Source organism: Stegostoma tigrinum, chromosome 24, assembly GCF_030684315.1.
Source record: "Stegostoma tigrinum isolate sSteTig4 chromosome 24, sSteTig4.hap1, whole genome shotgun sequence".
NCBI lineage: Eukaryota > Metazoa > Chordata > Chondrichthyes > Orectolobiformes > Stegostomatidae > Stegostoma > Stegostoma tigrinum.
In genome coordinates, this window is record NC_081377.1 from 24,168,487 (window position 1) to 24,182,534 (window position 14,048).

Here is a 14,048-nt window from a genome sequence, read left to right on the forward strand (position 1 = left end):
TTCTTGGATGTTTTATTGGTCAGGTCACTGGGTGGGGTGGGGAGATAGGATGAGGGGTAACTACCTACACTTTTTTTAATAGAACTTCAAATAGGAATCTTTACATCAACCTGAAGATAGGGTTAACAGATCATTGGAAAAACAGTGTATCAGTCACTTAGTACTGTACTGTGAAGTTAGTCCTGATTTTCACACTCAAGTCTGTCGAAAGGGGCTTGAAGCCTCAGCTTTTTCACTCAGACAGGAATGCTACACAATCCAACTCAACCTCTATATTGCACTAGTCTGCATGTCATTGTTATTAAGGCTTTATAATAGGCTTTACTTTCATGAGATGTCCCTGTTAAGTAGTTTTTGTTTGCTCCTTTCAAATAGATGCAAGTTTACATTAAATGCCATTCATCTATTTTAAATTCCCTGTGCCTCCCTCCCATGCACTGCACACAATGGAAGTTTTCAACAGCTATTATGATCCCATTAAGTTCCCATCACAAAAACTTTAAAAATTGCGTTAATTGGTCAAGGTGTATCTGAACGATTCATTATGTCTATAACAGTATTGGAATACATTAATTTTGCACCAATTATCTAGAGAAAAACACTCACTGTGGAACATTCAGTAATAACAGTAGGAGTGAGCTAACAAGGTAGTTGAAATACTTTCCATGACACGCTAGTTCTAAGGCAGTCAGCAGCTCAAACTGCAAAGAATGTGTAACCTTTCCTGTTAGAAGATACGTGTTAATTAAAGGCAGCAATGTATTTTATGGATCACCCTATAAATATTTTCTGTGAAGAGCATGTTTTTATGTTGTGGATTTGGTGGCATGACAACAGGGTGGAGCTGGTTCAAATACAACTGGAAGAAATGTTCTATCAAATCAACCCAGATTTTACTGTCACTGAGAAAGCTGGAGAAACTTATACAGGGCTGTTCTCTGGTTGCCCACAAGGCAATATGTGAGACAGAACTCACAATTCAGCTCAAATCCTGGAGCATTCCTGAATGGTCTGTAAATTGAGAGTTATGTGGGAAACTATGTCCATTTTTTTTTGTGACCCAATGTAGAAAAGAATGAAAACTGTCGTGATAGATGAGTGACATCCCTGCTGTATCGTTCCACAGTTGCAGGAAGTATCTGTTCCCTGTAGCCTTGGACTACATTGAGTCCTTGAGTAAGGGATGTGTTTTTCAAAGAGGCCTATGATGTTCCATCAATGTACAAATGTAGACTTTTTACCTCCCCTAGTATCTGTTTCATGGTACAATCTCTCCCCTTTGCCCCATAATTGGCAGCTATTTCTTCAGCTGCTTACACTCTGCAATCTTGAATTCTGCCCCTGTACCTTGCTAGCAGCTTTTTAAAAACCCTCTTAAAAGTACCAGATCCTTCGACAAAGCATTTGACCACCTGAATTTTGTTTCTTTCTTTGGCTGAGCTTGATTATGCTTTTGAAGCTCTGTGGAATGCTTCTCTGCACTGGATGACCAAAATAAAGTTAATTTGTTAAATTAACAGCGGTTGGAGTAGCAATACTAAGAAGTAGGGCTGAACATTCTTGAGAATACTATGTGTTAACTGTAAAGAAAAATCCCAATGTGCAACTTCTCCAATTGTCTCAGCAATAGAATATCCCCAAGCCAATGTAGATTATTGAGATCATAATGCAACATTTGTGATAAATTGTAGACTAAAAAGGAAGCGATTAAAAGGGATACAGCTACAAATTTGCGATTTCCAACAAAAATTATTTACATTACTTGTCAGGTTTTTATGTGAAGTTATCTGTCCACCTTATCTTGTATCACCTTTCAGGGCACATCACAAAAGTACATAGCATATGACTAAGTTTTAGATTGGCCTTTTTTTTGCATTACAAATGTTAATTTTCATAAGTAGTGAATCCATCTGCCAATGCTGTTTATTGCCAATCATCTCAAAACATATTTTGAGAAGTATATGATTTTAATATTTTGTTTGATCTTTTGAGTTGAGAGCAGTTGACAACCATTCCAATACTTTTCAGAATAGTAAACAATATTTGAAAGTCAGGTGTTGGAAGGGATAATTTCATTGCAAGTGTTTTTCTACAGTTGCTAAGGCAGCTGCACAGGCTGCAAACCTAAATGCCAAACCCATTCAGCAACAGAATATGGAGCAATGCATATACATTTATTGAGAATAACACAGCGTCCATGAGTGGTGAGATATAAGCCTGAAACACAATCTCAGAGTTCCAGCAAACTTATAAATCACTCTTGTGGTTAAGGTGACCTTGACCAACGACCAAAGCACACGTTATGGCAGCCACACATAATGTATTGTAATAATTTGTCAGGAAAACAAAATAATACGCTATTATTTCTTCCTCTTCCTTCAATGTTGTATGATTCCATTGTGATGAGCAAACAATTGTGAGGTCAAAATATTATCAATTAAGAGGAACAATAGAAAGGCTTTTAAATCCTCAAACAAGCGTAAATTCTGAGACAAATTCCTGTATTATCAAGGGTTTACAGTGGAGACTAGCCAAGAATATAAATTCTTTTCTGAACCATGGACTGAACAATGATATTACTTGGCTAAGCTGGGCTAGGTTCATAGCATTCTAATTATTTTTTTGATGCTGTTTGTAATCATCTACAGTCCTTAGCACATTTCGTTCTGTTTTTTGTAGCTTTTTATAATTCGGTGTAAACTAAATAAGGAAATATTCGCAAGTTTTATTCTAGTGTAATACCACTCATTGCAAAACTTACCAACTTACGCCTTTAGGTGGTCTTCTGGTGCAGTGGTAGTGTCCTTATCTTTGATCCAGAAGGTCTGACAAACATGCCCTGCCAGGGATTTGTCACATAGGAAAGAGAAATGGGCTGACTGTCACATCTCCAAACAGGAATGGATTCCTCAGTGGCTTCTTTGCTGTAATATTTGTTGCTGTTTGTGGGTTGTCGCAATATTATTTTCCATATTGCATTCATAACCAGAGATGCTTACTATGCCTTTTCTGTGATTGAATTCTGGTATCAGAGAGTTGAAGGATGAGATTAGTGTGGAGAATGGTGAACTTCTTTGCCTTTAAAGTATAAGATATTAATGTAGAAATGGTAGATTTTGTAAAATAACATAAGATGAAAATGGTGAAAAGACGATTTTGATATCAGGATGCACATCAAGAAAATGAGTAACACATGGACTGAATTTCTGAGTAAACAACCTTCTAATCTTAAAGTGTTTGAGAAATATTTGGAATCAGAGGAATGAGCATTGTAGATCCTTTTCCTTGGTGACTTAAAACCATGTGTGTGGTGGTGCTCATGTTTGAAAAGCAATTGCCGGACAATGGATGTTTTCATCGAGTTCCTGTATTTTTTGGAACAAAAGCAGAATTGGCTGGAGATACTCAAAAAGTTTTGCAGCATCTGTGCAGAGAAAGCAGAGTTAACGTTTGACTCCAGTGACCTTCAGAGCTGTGTTTTCTGGAATTGCTGCCACATGGACTTAACAGCTACTTTTTTGCCTGTATTTTGAAATAACCTATTAATTTACTTATGTATAATTACTGACTGATTATTTACGCAATTTTCTTTTCCCTCAAACTTCTCCAACATCACCTTTTTAGGGTTATTGTTATTCCAGCGTTTACCCATAGAAGATGAACAAGACTTATTCAAATTGAAAGGGATTTTTCAGCCAGTACACTAAAGACAATAACTTAGCTGCTTCAGCGCTTAGATTAATTGCAATGATGGTATACAATATTTATTGCTGTGAGGACCTAAAAATCAATTGTGGAACAACTGTAAATAGTTTTAATCAACCTGATTAGAGATGCCACGACACATCTCTGGAGTAGGTTGGACTTAAGCCTCAGCCTTCCAACTCAGAGGTGGGGATGCTACCACTGCCCCATAAGAGCCTCAATATTGAATGATTGTGTCATTGCATTTTTTTGTGTAAGCAAATTCATGTGACTTTCACCTAATTAACAACCATTCTGTTTAATTTCAAAGACATAGACTTATATGTGTTCAAAGGATTTTTTTGACTGTGTTGGGGTATAAGCTAATAAAAGCAGCCTCCACACTCTGGTATTTTCACCAGTGCTGTAGATCTGGTTCAATGATTTTAAAGGTTTGGCATTGCTTGAAAGTAGTCCTTTTCTGATTAAAATGCAGATGGACATGAGTGTTTGTGTACTGCTGACTTCCTCAGTGTGAGTGTATTTTCCTTCTAATGATGTTAACAGTAAGTTGCTCATACTGAGATTCTGCTGAGAATATGAAAGTGTTCTATCAGAGAAAGGGAGCTTTCCGGCCATTTGCTGCCAGCTCATGGCGGTGCTTGGTCAAAAGGCCATGGAAAAGCATCAAAGCACGAAACAATTTCCTGTAATTATTTACCAAGTTGAAAATTTCCCCCCTGAAGGTTGACCATAAGTGGTTGATTGACTGTTTACCAGTTGCCTGAAGGATATCATGAAGAATTTCCCTCAGGCGCCTAGATTAAATAGCTATAAAAGTTGTAGGAACTAAATTTGCTGACATGATGTGGAGACATTACTGTGTATTTGTGTTGACCGGAAGAAACATAGTGAGCGATCTCATAATTTCTTTAAAATGTCTGTGGAATCTGCAGTTGTTTTTGTCAATACATAAAGGGCACTACTGAGGTTTGCTTCAGCGGTAAATGGTTTGATGTTACCTTCCTTTGGTTATCAGAAATACCATTCGATGTGACAAGATAACCTTGACCTGGAAACAGTACCAATAGGAAGGAAATTAACACATAGACACAACTTGATAAGACACAAAGGGAAGCTACACCACAAAGGAGAGCTATAAGCAAAGGAGCTAGATGGTGGAAGCTTAGATACAGACACAGAGTAAAAGCACACAGAGGCTGAAAGATGGGCACATTGAACCTCTTTTGAGGAGAGGAAGCAAATCATGCTGAGGAAAATGTCAGTGTTTCTGTTTATCAGAAAAAGAAAGAGGATTTCTTGAATGTAACGTGTGGACTGTCTGAAATAGTTTTAAAATCTGGAAATATTGTGTGAATAGGTCAGAGACCCTAAAGAACTGAGTGTCCATTTCTGGGAAAGCAATCTGTGAACCAGCGTGTTACTAGTTGGTTAAAAAGGAATTCTAGAAAGCTGTGCCATCAGTAATATGACACAATGGAGCGAGGTTGGTAAGTGTTTTACTACAAATAAGCATACATTTGAAACTTGAAGATGACTGCCCTTGTAAGATAGGACTCCTGTGTTACCCTGTGTGAATAAACAACAGCATGTTGTAGAACTACGTAGTGTCAAATTTCTGTGGAACATTACTGAGGTACTTCTGTTTGTGTGAAATGTATCTCTGTTGAATTATTTGCCAATTAATTCATCTTTAATTTCCATTGTTTTGACAAAATGTTGAAAGAGTAGAATCCTGCTGGCAATTTCTTAATTTGTGAGTTATTCAGTAAATTTAGTTATTGGGTTTATGATTTTCTCATGAGGACAATAACAATTATACCACTGAAAGATGTTGCTGTAAGTATTGAATCTTTGAACTGGATTGCATAACCGTCTCATTAAGAGGTTGATGTTCTCCTTAATGTAGATTACTGGTTTCTTTTTACTTATTCATGAATGTGAGTGTAGCTGCTGGGTGAGAGTTTATTGCTCACTCCTAGTTGTCCTTGAGAATGTGGTGGTGAGCTATCTTCTTGATCTGTTGCAGGCACCTTGTGTAGGTAAACCTGCAATGCCATGAGAGAGGGAGTTCTGTCTGAGTCATGGTTTTTGAAGGAAGGAGCCTTGGTGAATTTATTCAGTGCTGGCACTGAGCAACAGTGGTGCTAAGAGTAGATGTTTATAGATGTGGTGCCAATTAAGTGGGCTGCTTTGTCCTGGATGATGTCAAGCTTCTAGTGTGTTGTTTGAGCTGCACTCATCCAGGAAATTTGAAGGTATTCTATTATATGTTTGACTTGTGCATTTTAGATGGTGGATAGACTTTGTGGAGTCAAGGGTTGAGTTACGCACTGCTGGATTCCTAGCCTCTATCTGACTTGTTGCTGTAGCGACTGTATCTATACAGCTAGAACAGTTCTGTTTCTGGTCAATGGTAATCGTTTGAATGTAGATAGAGAGGTAGTCAGTGATGATAATGCTGTTGAATATCAAGCAGAAGTGATTCAATTCTGTCTTGTTAGAGAGGCTCATTGTTTGGCAATTGTGTGGTACCAATATGATATGCCACTTGCCAGCCCAGACATAGATATTACTTACATATGGACAGGGGCTGTTTCAGTGTCTGAGGAGTCATGAATTGTGCTGAATATTGTGCAATCATCAGTGAACATCCCCACATCTGACATTATGATGGAGGGAAGGTTATTCAAGGTCATTTCAATCCACCTAACCTGCACATCTCTGAACTGTGGGAGGAAACTCACATAGAAATGGGAGAAGGTGTAAATTCCACACAGGCAGTTGCCTGAGCTTGGAATCGAACCTGGGTCCCTGGCAATGTGAGGTAGCAGTGATAACCATTGTGCCACCCAACATTTAATGTGTTGTCCTAATGTGAACTTGTAAAAACAAAAACAACTGAAACTAACTAATAAATAAGATCAGTATAAAAAAGGCAAATTATCAAATGGGACATACTGTCTCGATAGTCCAGGTGCATTTTAAAATATTTTTAGATTTAATGTCAGGAAAATTTTAATTTGGTGTTCAGCTATTCTGTATATACTTGTTATGGGAGCAGAATTAATCTAAACCAGTTATCTATCAGATGAAAATGTATACCTGGAAACTATAGTCAGTGGTGTTCTAGTACAACTTAAAACATTTGTCCGAAATTCCCCAAAAGGTGTTAATATTTCCATTAAAATAGTGCAGAAAAGGTTTTGGTTGCACCACAGTTGCATTTATGAGAACAGCGATGGCCATATTTTCCACCATATAATGAATATTTCTAATGGCTTTCCCTCAGAAATTGCTAAAAGGTTATTGCTATAAGGTTATTGCTATATTAATATGCCTTTTAATTTTTAAATTAATCTCTGATAAAGTTATAACTTCCAACCTAACATGTTGCCATTTGTTTCTCTGTCTACGCTTAATCTTCATATTTTTCTACTGGTCTGTATATTTATCCTTTAATTTCCAGAGTTCTACTATGATCTTTTGAAGTCTCTATTGCTTCTCATGCTTTATTTATGCTGATTTTGATGACTTTTGATATTTTTATACTTTGATAGTAAACTAGCTTGAGATACGATTGTCAACAGCTTTTCTTTTGAAATATAATAATTTGCTGAATTGAGCATTAAAACTTCTGAGAGGCTTTGAATAGAAGAGTTTCCTAATTAATGCCTTCATAGATTAATTGTGAAAGGATATTGCAGTACTGACATGCTGTGCAGGTTTATTTCATCTTGTAAAGAGTTAACAACAAATGTTTGGTTATTAGAACACCCCTGTCTGTGGCTGGTACTAGACAACAAACGATCCATTGTCAGATTTTAAATTCACATGCATGGAAAAAAAAAACAATTTTCAAACCCTATGCAGACATTTCAAGTTTGATTTGGAGAACTGGGAACAGGGCACTGATTAAAGTCTTTAACTTGTCCGAATTCCAAATCAATGTATTTCAGTTTCACTTTCTATTGCAAATTAGAAATAATACTTTCCTTGGTGTAATTCCTCTTTCCCTTCTTAAAAGCCATGCCTTAGTGAACTATATTATATTCACAAACAGCCAATGTTCCAGTAATACCTTCATTTACTTACCTTCAAGACATTGACTTCTGCTGGTGACCACTTACCTCAGCATCATCAGAGTGCACGCGTGTGTCTAATTAAGGAGTTCTGGTAAGCTAGCCATTTGTGAAGTGCCTCACAATTGAGGCCAAACCCTGCCTTTGCTGGATGTTCACATACAAGGAGTTTTAGCCAGGCCTTTAATTGACTGAAGTCATCACATTGCTTTTTTAGGAACATCGGAACAGGAGTGTTCAGACCTCAAGCCGGTTCAATCATTCAATGAGATCATGGCTGATCTGTGGCCTAACTCCATGTACCTGCCTTAGGCCCATATCCCTTGATACCTTTGCTTAACAAAACAAAAACCATGCAACTTAGATTTATAATTAAGACCTGATCCAATATCCCCTGCCACTTGTGAAAGGGAAATGCAAAGATTTACCACCCATTGTATGTCAAAGTGCTTCCTAACATCTCTCCTGAATGGTCTGACTCTCATTCTTAGACTGTGCCTCCTATTTCTAGAATTGCCAACCAGTATAAATTGTTTATCTTCATCTACCCTGTCTTTTCCTGTTAGTATCTTGAAGACTTCAATTGGATCACCTCTTAATTGTTTAAATTCTAGAGGCCTAATTTGTATAATCTCTCCTCATAACTTAACTCCTGAAGGCCAAGTATCATTCTCATAAATTTAGATTTTACATCCTCTGATGGACAATATACTCTTTTTAAAAGTGTGAGGCCCAGATCTGCTCACAGCGAGGTCAACCAGGGTTTTGTATAAATGCAGCATAACTTCTATATCCTTGTACTCTAGCCCTGTGGATAGAAAGGCCAGCATTCCATTAGTTTTCTTGTTTACTTCCTACACCAGGTCTATGTGCCTGAACCTCCTAGTCTTTTTGGACATCTACTGGATTTATGTTCATACCATCTAGAAAGTATCCTGATCTGTCCTTTGTCAGTTCAAAGTAGATAACCTCACACTTGTTTACATTGATCTCCAAATGCCACAGTTCTGCCCATTCACGTAGTCTGTTAAATCCCTTTGTAATTTTACGCTATCATCTCCACTGTCTAAAATGCTGTCTAACCTTGTGTCATCAAGAAATTTGGATATGTTACTTTCTATCTGAATTAGTAATAAATAATGGGAATAACTGGAACACCACCGGTCACATCCTGCCAATTAGAGTACCCACTCTTTTCCCTACTTTTTGTAGCCTCCCAGTCCAACTATTTCCCAGCAATGTTAATAATTCTCCCTCAATTCAGTGAGCTTCTATCCTAGTTAAAAGCCTTAAAATAGGAGACCTTCAGAAGGAAGGAAGAAGGAAGACCCTTATAAACAACACGTACAGACGTGCCCCTGTATATTACTTTTACTTCCCCTGTGTATTATTTCTAGCCACCTTTGCCATAGACATTTAAATGAGTACTGCTTCTTTTATGTTTGGCAGTTTTACTGACTGGGCTGCATTATATACTCCATTGCCAGTTGGTTGGAAAGACGGATCAGGCCCACATCATATCAACACCATTCTGCCCAGTTCTGACTGATGGAAATTTTACGAGTGTTGAGAGAGGTTTGGGTGACCTACCTGCCCTTGAGCTACGGAAGCTAGGGATTGGTGTGTCAGTGGCTGATTAAACGTCTCATCTTGCTTCTGCCAGTATGAGTACCAGCATAAGTAGGAGCCCCACACCTTGCAGGAAGTGTGGCTATATTAGTTGTGCAGCAAAGATGAGGTAGGGGGATGGTTGTGGGTCATAGGCATAGTCACGGAGTCACACACAGTAGAAGAGGCCTTTGGCCCCTTGAGTCTGTAGTGGTCCGATCTACACTTATCCCATTTCCCACCTCTTGACCTAGACTTTGAGTGTTATAACATTTCAAATGCTCATCCACACACTTTTTAAAAGTTTGTGAGGTTTCTCACCTCTACTTTCCTCCTGCACAGTGCATTCTAGATTCTACCACCCTCTAAGTGGAAAAGCACTTTGCCTCAAATCCCCTCTAAACCTCCTGCCCTTCACCTCAAACCTATGCCCTCTTGTTATTGGCTCTTCAATTAATAGGAACAGCTGCTTCCTATTCATCTTTTCTGTGTCCCTCATAATCCATGTGATTCAATCAGATCCCCCCTTGAGCCTTCTGTGCTCTACAGACAACGACCTAAGCCTATCCAACCTCCAACCCAGGCAGCATCTTCCAGGTGAATCTCCCCTGCACCATTGTTGAATATCTCTGGGTTTACTGTCAGGATCATGAGTGGTATTCCCGGGATAGGTCATATTTAATGGATAGACAGAGGAGCTAACTTGCTATTAAATCAAGAGCTTCCCAAGCATTTGTTAGGACAGTGACATTCCTTCCTTGGAATCAAGGATGCTGTGAATGGAAATTGCACTCCTTGCAAATAAAAAATGTTTGGATGGGTATGAGCCAAATGTACCCAGGTGGGGCTACTTTTCTTTGGGATTATGATGGGCATGGACTGATTGGACCAAAGGGTCTGTTTTGGTGTTGTATGACTCTGTGACTATGAGAACTGCAGCTGATCAAAAGCTGGCAGCTGGCTTGCAGACAATATCACTGGGAGAATGGTGGTAGCTGCAGGCAATACTCCCAGGGCAAAGCCTTGGATCAGAGTCAAACTGAGGCCACAGGTAACTAATGGTGGGATGCATTTATTTTTAATACATTAACAGGATATGGACATTCCTGGCCATGCCAGCATTTATCTGTAATTGCCCAGAGGCCATTAAGAATCTGGGTCTGGAGTCACACATAGACCCGACAAGGTGAGGATGGCAGCCTCTTACCCTAAAGGACATTAGTAAACAAAGTGCTTTTAATGACAATCATCAATAGATTCATGGTCATCATATATCAAATATAGCCTCTTAATTTCAGATTATTTTTATTGAATCCAAACTTCACCATCTGACCTGATAGGAGTTGAACTCAAGTCCCCAGAACTTTACCTTGTTCTCTGGATTAACAGCCCAGTGATAATATCACCTCCCTTTTAGTAATGTAATAAAGGGCTATAGGAGAAAGTGAGGATTCAGAGGCAAAGGCAGGAGCCATCATTCAGCAGGGCCCACTCCTTCCTGATACTGAGTGCCCGATGAAGGGACTGAGTACCTTTGAGTGAGGGTCTCTGGGAAGCCCACAAGCCAACTTTAAGGGTCTTAAGTGGTGTCGGAGAGTGAAGGGCTTCCCTCTCTGTGCCTAATCAGAAGTGGGAGGGTGATCTTCTCCCACTGGATTTAAATGCCCATGTCACCACCAAATCCACCTTAGTGGAGGGCATAATATCTGTTGAGCTTTGCAGGTAGAGAGTAAAACCTAAGTATTAGAGGGATCAGATAATACAAAGCCTGCAACTCCATTCCGATTTCCATACTTGATCCCAGCTGAAAGCTATGGTGGTCGTGGGATGGTGCCCAGACCAGGAAAATTTAGCAACCTGGCCACTCATGGGAATAATTCATCCTAGAATCTTACAAATTCTGGTGGTCCAGCATGTCCTTAGAAAGGAAAGTTCCTGCTATTGTATCTTATCAAAATTCAGATTCAGCTTCCTCTCATTAATTACTGCATTCTTTTGAACAATAGCCTTTCTGAGACAATCTGTTTTTCTGTTTATGTACCTGCATGTCTTGATTGATGATTTTAAGCAGACCTATAGAATACTTTCTTTGCAAATTGAATTAATTCCCCTTTTTAAAAGTAGGCTGCCTCAGTGTCTTACTCCATATTTAGCCTGTCCTTCTTTAAAAATCATACTGTTGCAGGAGAACGGTGAAGCACATTAACAATGTGAATTAAAGATTCACAGGGGAAAAGAAGTCACTAAACAGAAATACGTCGCAATTTATTTTCTTAACAATAACTAAAGTCATTCTCATTCAGTGTGTAGTCAATAAAATTTGCTCTTTCCAATTATACAGCATGATTAATTATTCTTCTCCATTTCTCAGCACATTACTGCAATCATATTCTTTTAAGCAAATATACAGATTTCACTTCTATGTGAATATTTTGGAAGCACTGAGTATATACCGAGTAACAAGATATTCTATTTTTCATGTTTCTGCATGCATGCGTTTCTGAATATTGCCCTCAATATTAAGCGGCGGCTTAGGGACTGCTTTGTGGAACACCAGCGCTCGGTTTGCAACAAACAACTGCACTTCCAGTCGCGAACCATTTCAACTCCCCTTCCCACTCTTTGGACGACATGTCCATCCTGGGCCTCCTGCAGTGCCACAACAATGCCACCCAAAGGTTGCAGGAATAACACCTCATATTTCTCTTGGGAACCCTGCAGCCCAATGGTATCATCGTGGACTTTAAAAGCTTCAAAACCTCCCCTCTCCAGACCACATCCCAAAACCAGCCCAGCTCGTACCTGTGTCCCTAACCTGTCCTCCCACCTATCCCCTCCTCCCACCTTAAGTCCCACCCACATCTCCTACCTACTAGCCTCATCCTGCCTCCTTGACCTGTCCATCCTCCACGGACCGACTTATCCCCCGCTAACTCCACACCTACACTCGCCTTTGCTGGCTCCATCCCCGCCTCCTAGACCTGTCTGTCTCCTCTCCACCTATCTGCACCTTTATCAACCTCCTATCCACCTCCCACTGTCCCTATTTATTTCAGAAACTCCTTCCTCTCGCTCATTTCTGAAGAAGGGTTTAGACCTGAAACATCAGCTTTCCTGCTCCTCTGATGCTGCTTGGCCTGCTGTGTTCATCCAGCTCCACACCTTGTTATCTTAATATTTAGGATGTGCAAAGCACTCTTTTAATATTGCGTTTACATTATGCAAAATAATTCTGAGGATACAGCAGCAAGAAACCTCCATGTGACACTTTGTCACTTCCCTTCCTCCTCTCTACTATCTAAACACAAAACTGGACTCCTTGTGACTCAAAAAGAAATTGTGATTTTGTTCTTTTTGTTTTATTTAATGGAGTTAATAGCGTGCAACCATTTCAGAGCTGTAAGTGTAAGGAGTCAATTCATTGAAGTGATCTTGAAAATATTAATTGAAACAAATAACAACACAAATGGAGCAGAGACTGGTGAAAAGCAGGCTGGATCTAGACCAAGAGCAGGAGCAAGAGAGGGAATATTTAACCTAAGAACCATCTTCAGTAAATATGACATTAATGAGGATTTCTATGTGTAGGTAACAGACTACAAAAAAAGTTTGTTCATGCTTATCATCAAAAATTAGTAGCCAACTTGCTGAAATGAAACAAAGACAGTAAATTGTGAAATTTACCCATACCTCTATTGTGGGATCAAATAGTGAGCAATAGGCTGGAAAAAGATTAGATGTCTTCCAAGTGAGGAGAGGACTACAACAACATTGCCTACTGGCGCAAAATTTAATTGACTCTGTATGCAGAACAGACGTTCAGAGAATGAGATATACTTCCAGGGGTCAAAATTAGAGGCAAGAGCACAACAAGCAGTATGCTCAGAGGCCCAGCAAAATATCATAGATCTAATAAAATCTGTAATTTTAGAATATAGAATGAATGCAACCATGAAAAAGATGAAATTGATTGTTCGACAAAATTGAATGTTCTACTTAGAACAAGTGAGACCAGGAAATGGCAGATCTGATGCAAAATTTAGAAGAAGGATAGAGTGAGGCGCAATTAATTTTGTGAAGATGAAGCATTTTATTAATGCCAAGAAAACTCAAACTTCTTTCAAAGGAGAAACACTAATGAGACACTACATTCTATCTACTTCCTTGTCTGCCTCAGAAGCCTGGCCAAAAATTAAAGATTGGTGGAAGAAAATAGAAGTTTGTCAAATGTGAATGCTAAGACATGTACTCAAAAGCTCCATAAATAGAATAAAATCAAATGAAGAAGCACTTGAAATAGTAAAAGCAAAAGGAACTCTTAAGAAGTGACATGTGGCCAAGAAAATTTCACTATTTCTGCCATTTAATCAGAACAGAAAAGCTACAGTGATCTTTTTTAGAGGGTTAAGTAGCAGGCAGTAGAAAGAAGGGTCTACCTAGTTATGGTTGGATGATGGATATTACAGATTGGTTAAAGATGGGCTGCAATGGATGTGTGAGAATGGAGCACGATAGGCCAATGTTGACACATTGTGACAGCAGATTTCCTGGCAGGAGAAGCTGCAAGCAACAATTTTAACTGGTGAGCCAATGACAGTTGCTGATTACTAAAGCTTTGAGTCTCCAATAAAATTAAGTGTGTGGAGCTTGTAT

General features: G+C 39.0%; 1 protein-coding gene across 1 annotated transcript in view; it reads left to right on the forward strand.

Annotated features, from left to right (window-relative positions):
- The window catches only part of clic4 (chloride intracellular channel 4), a 142,450-nt gene that overhangs the window by 68,980 nt on the left and 59,422 nt on the right, over positions 1-14,048 (forward strand). The gene's annotated exons all lie outside the window — the stretch shown is intronic.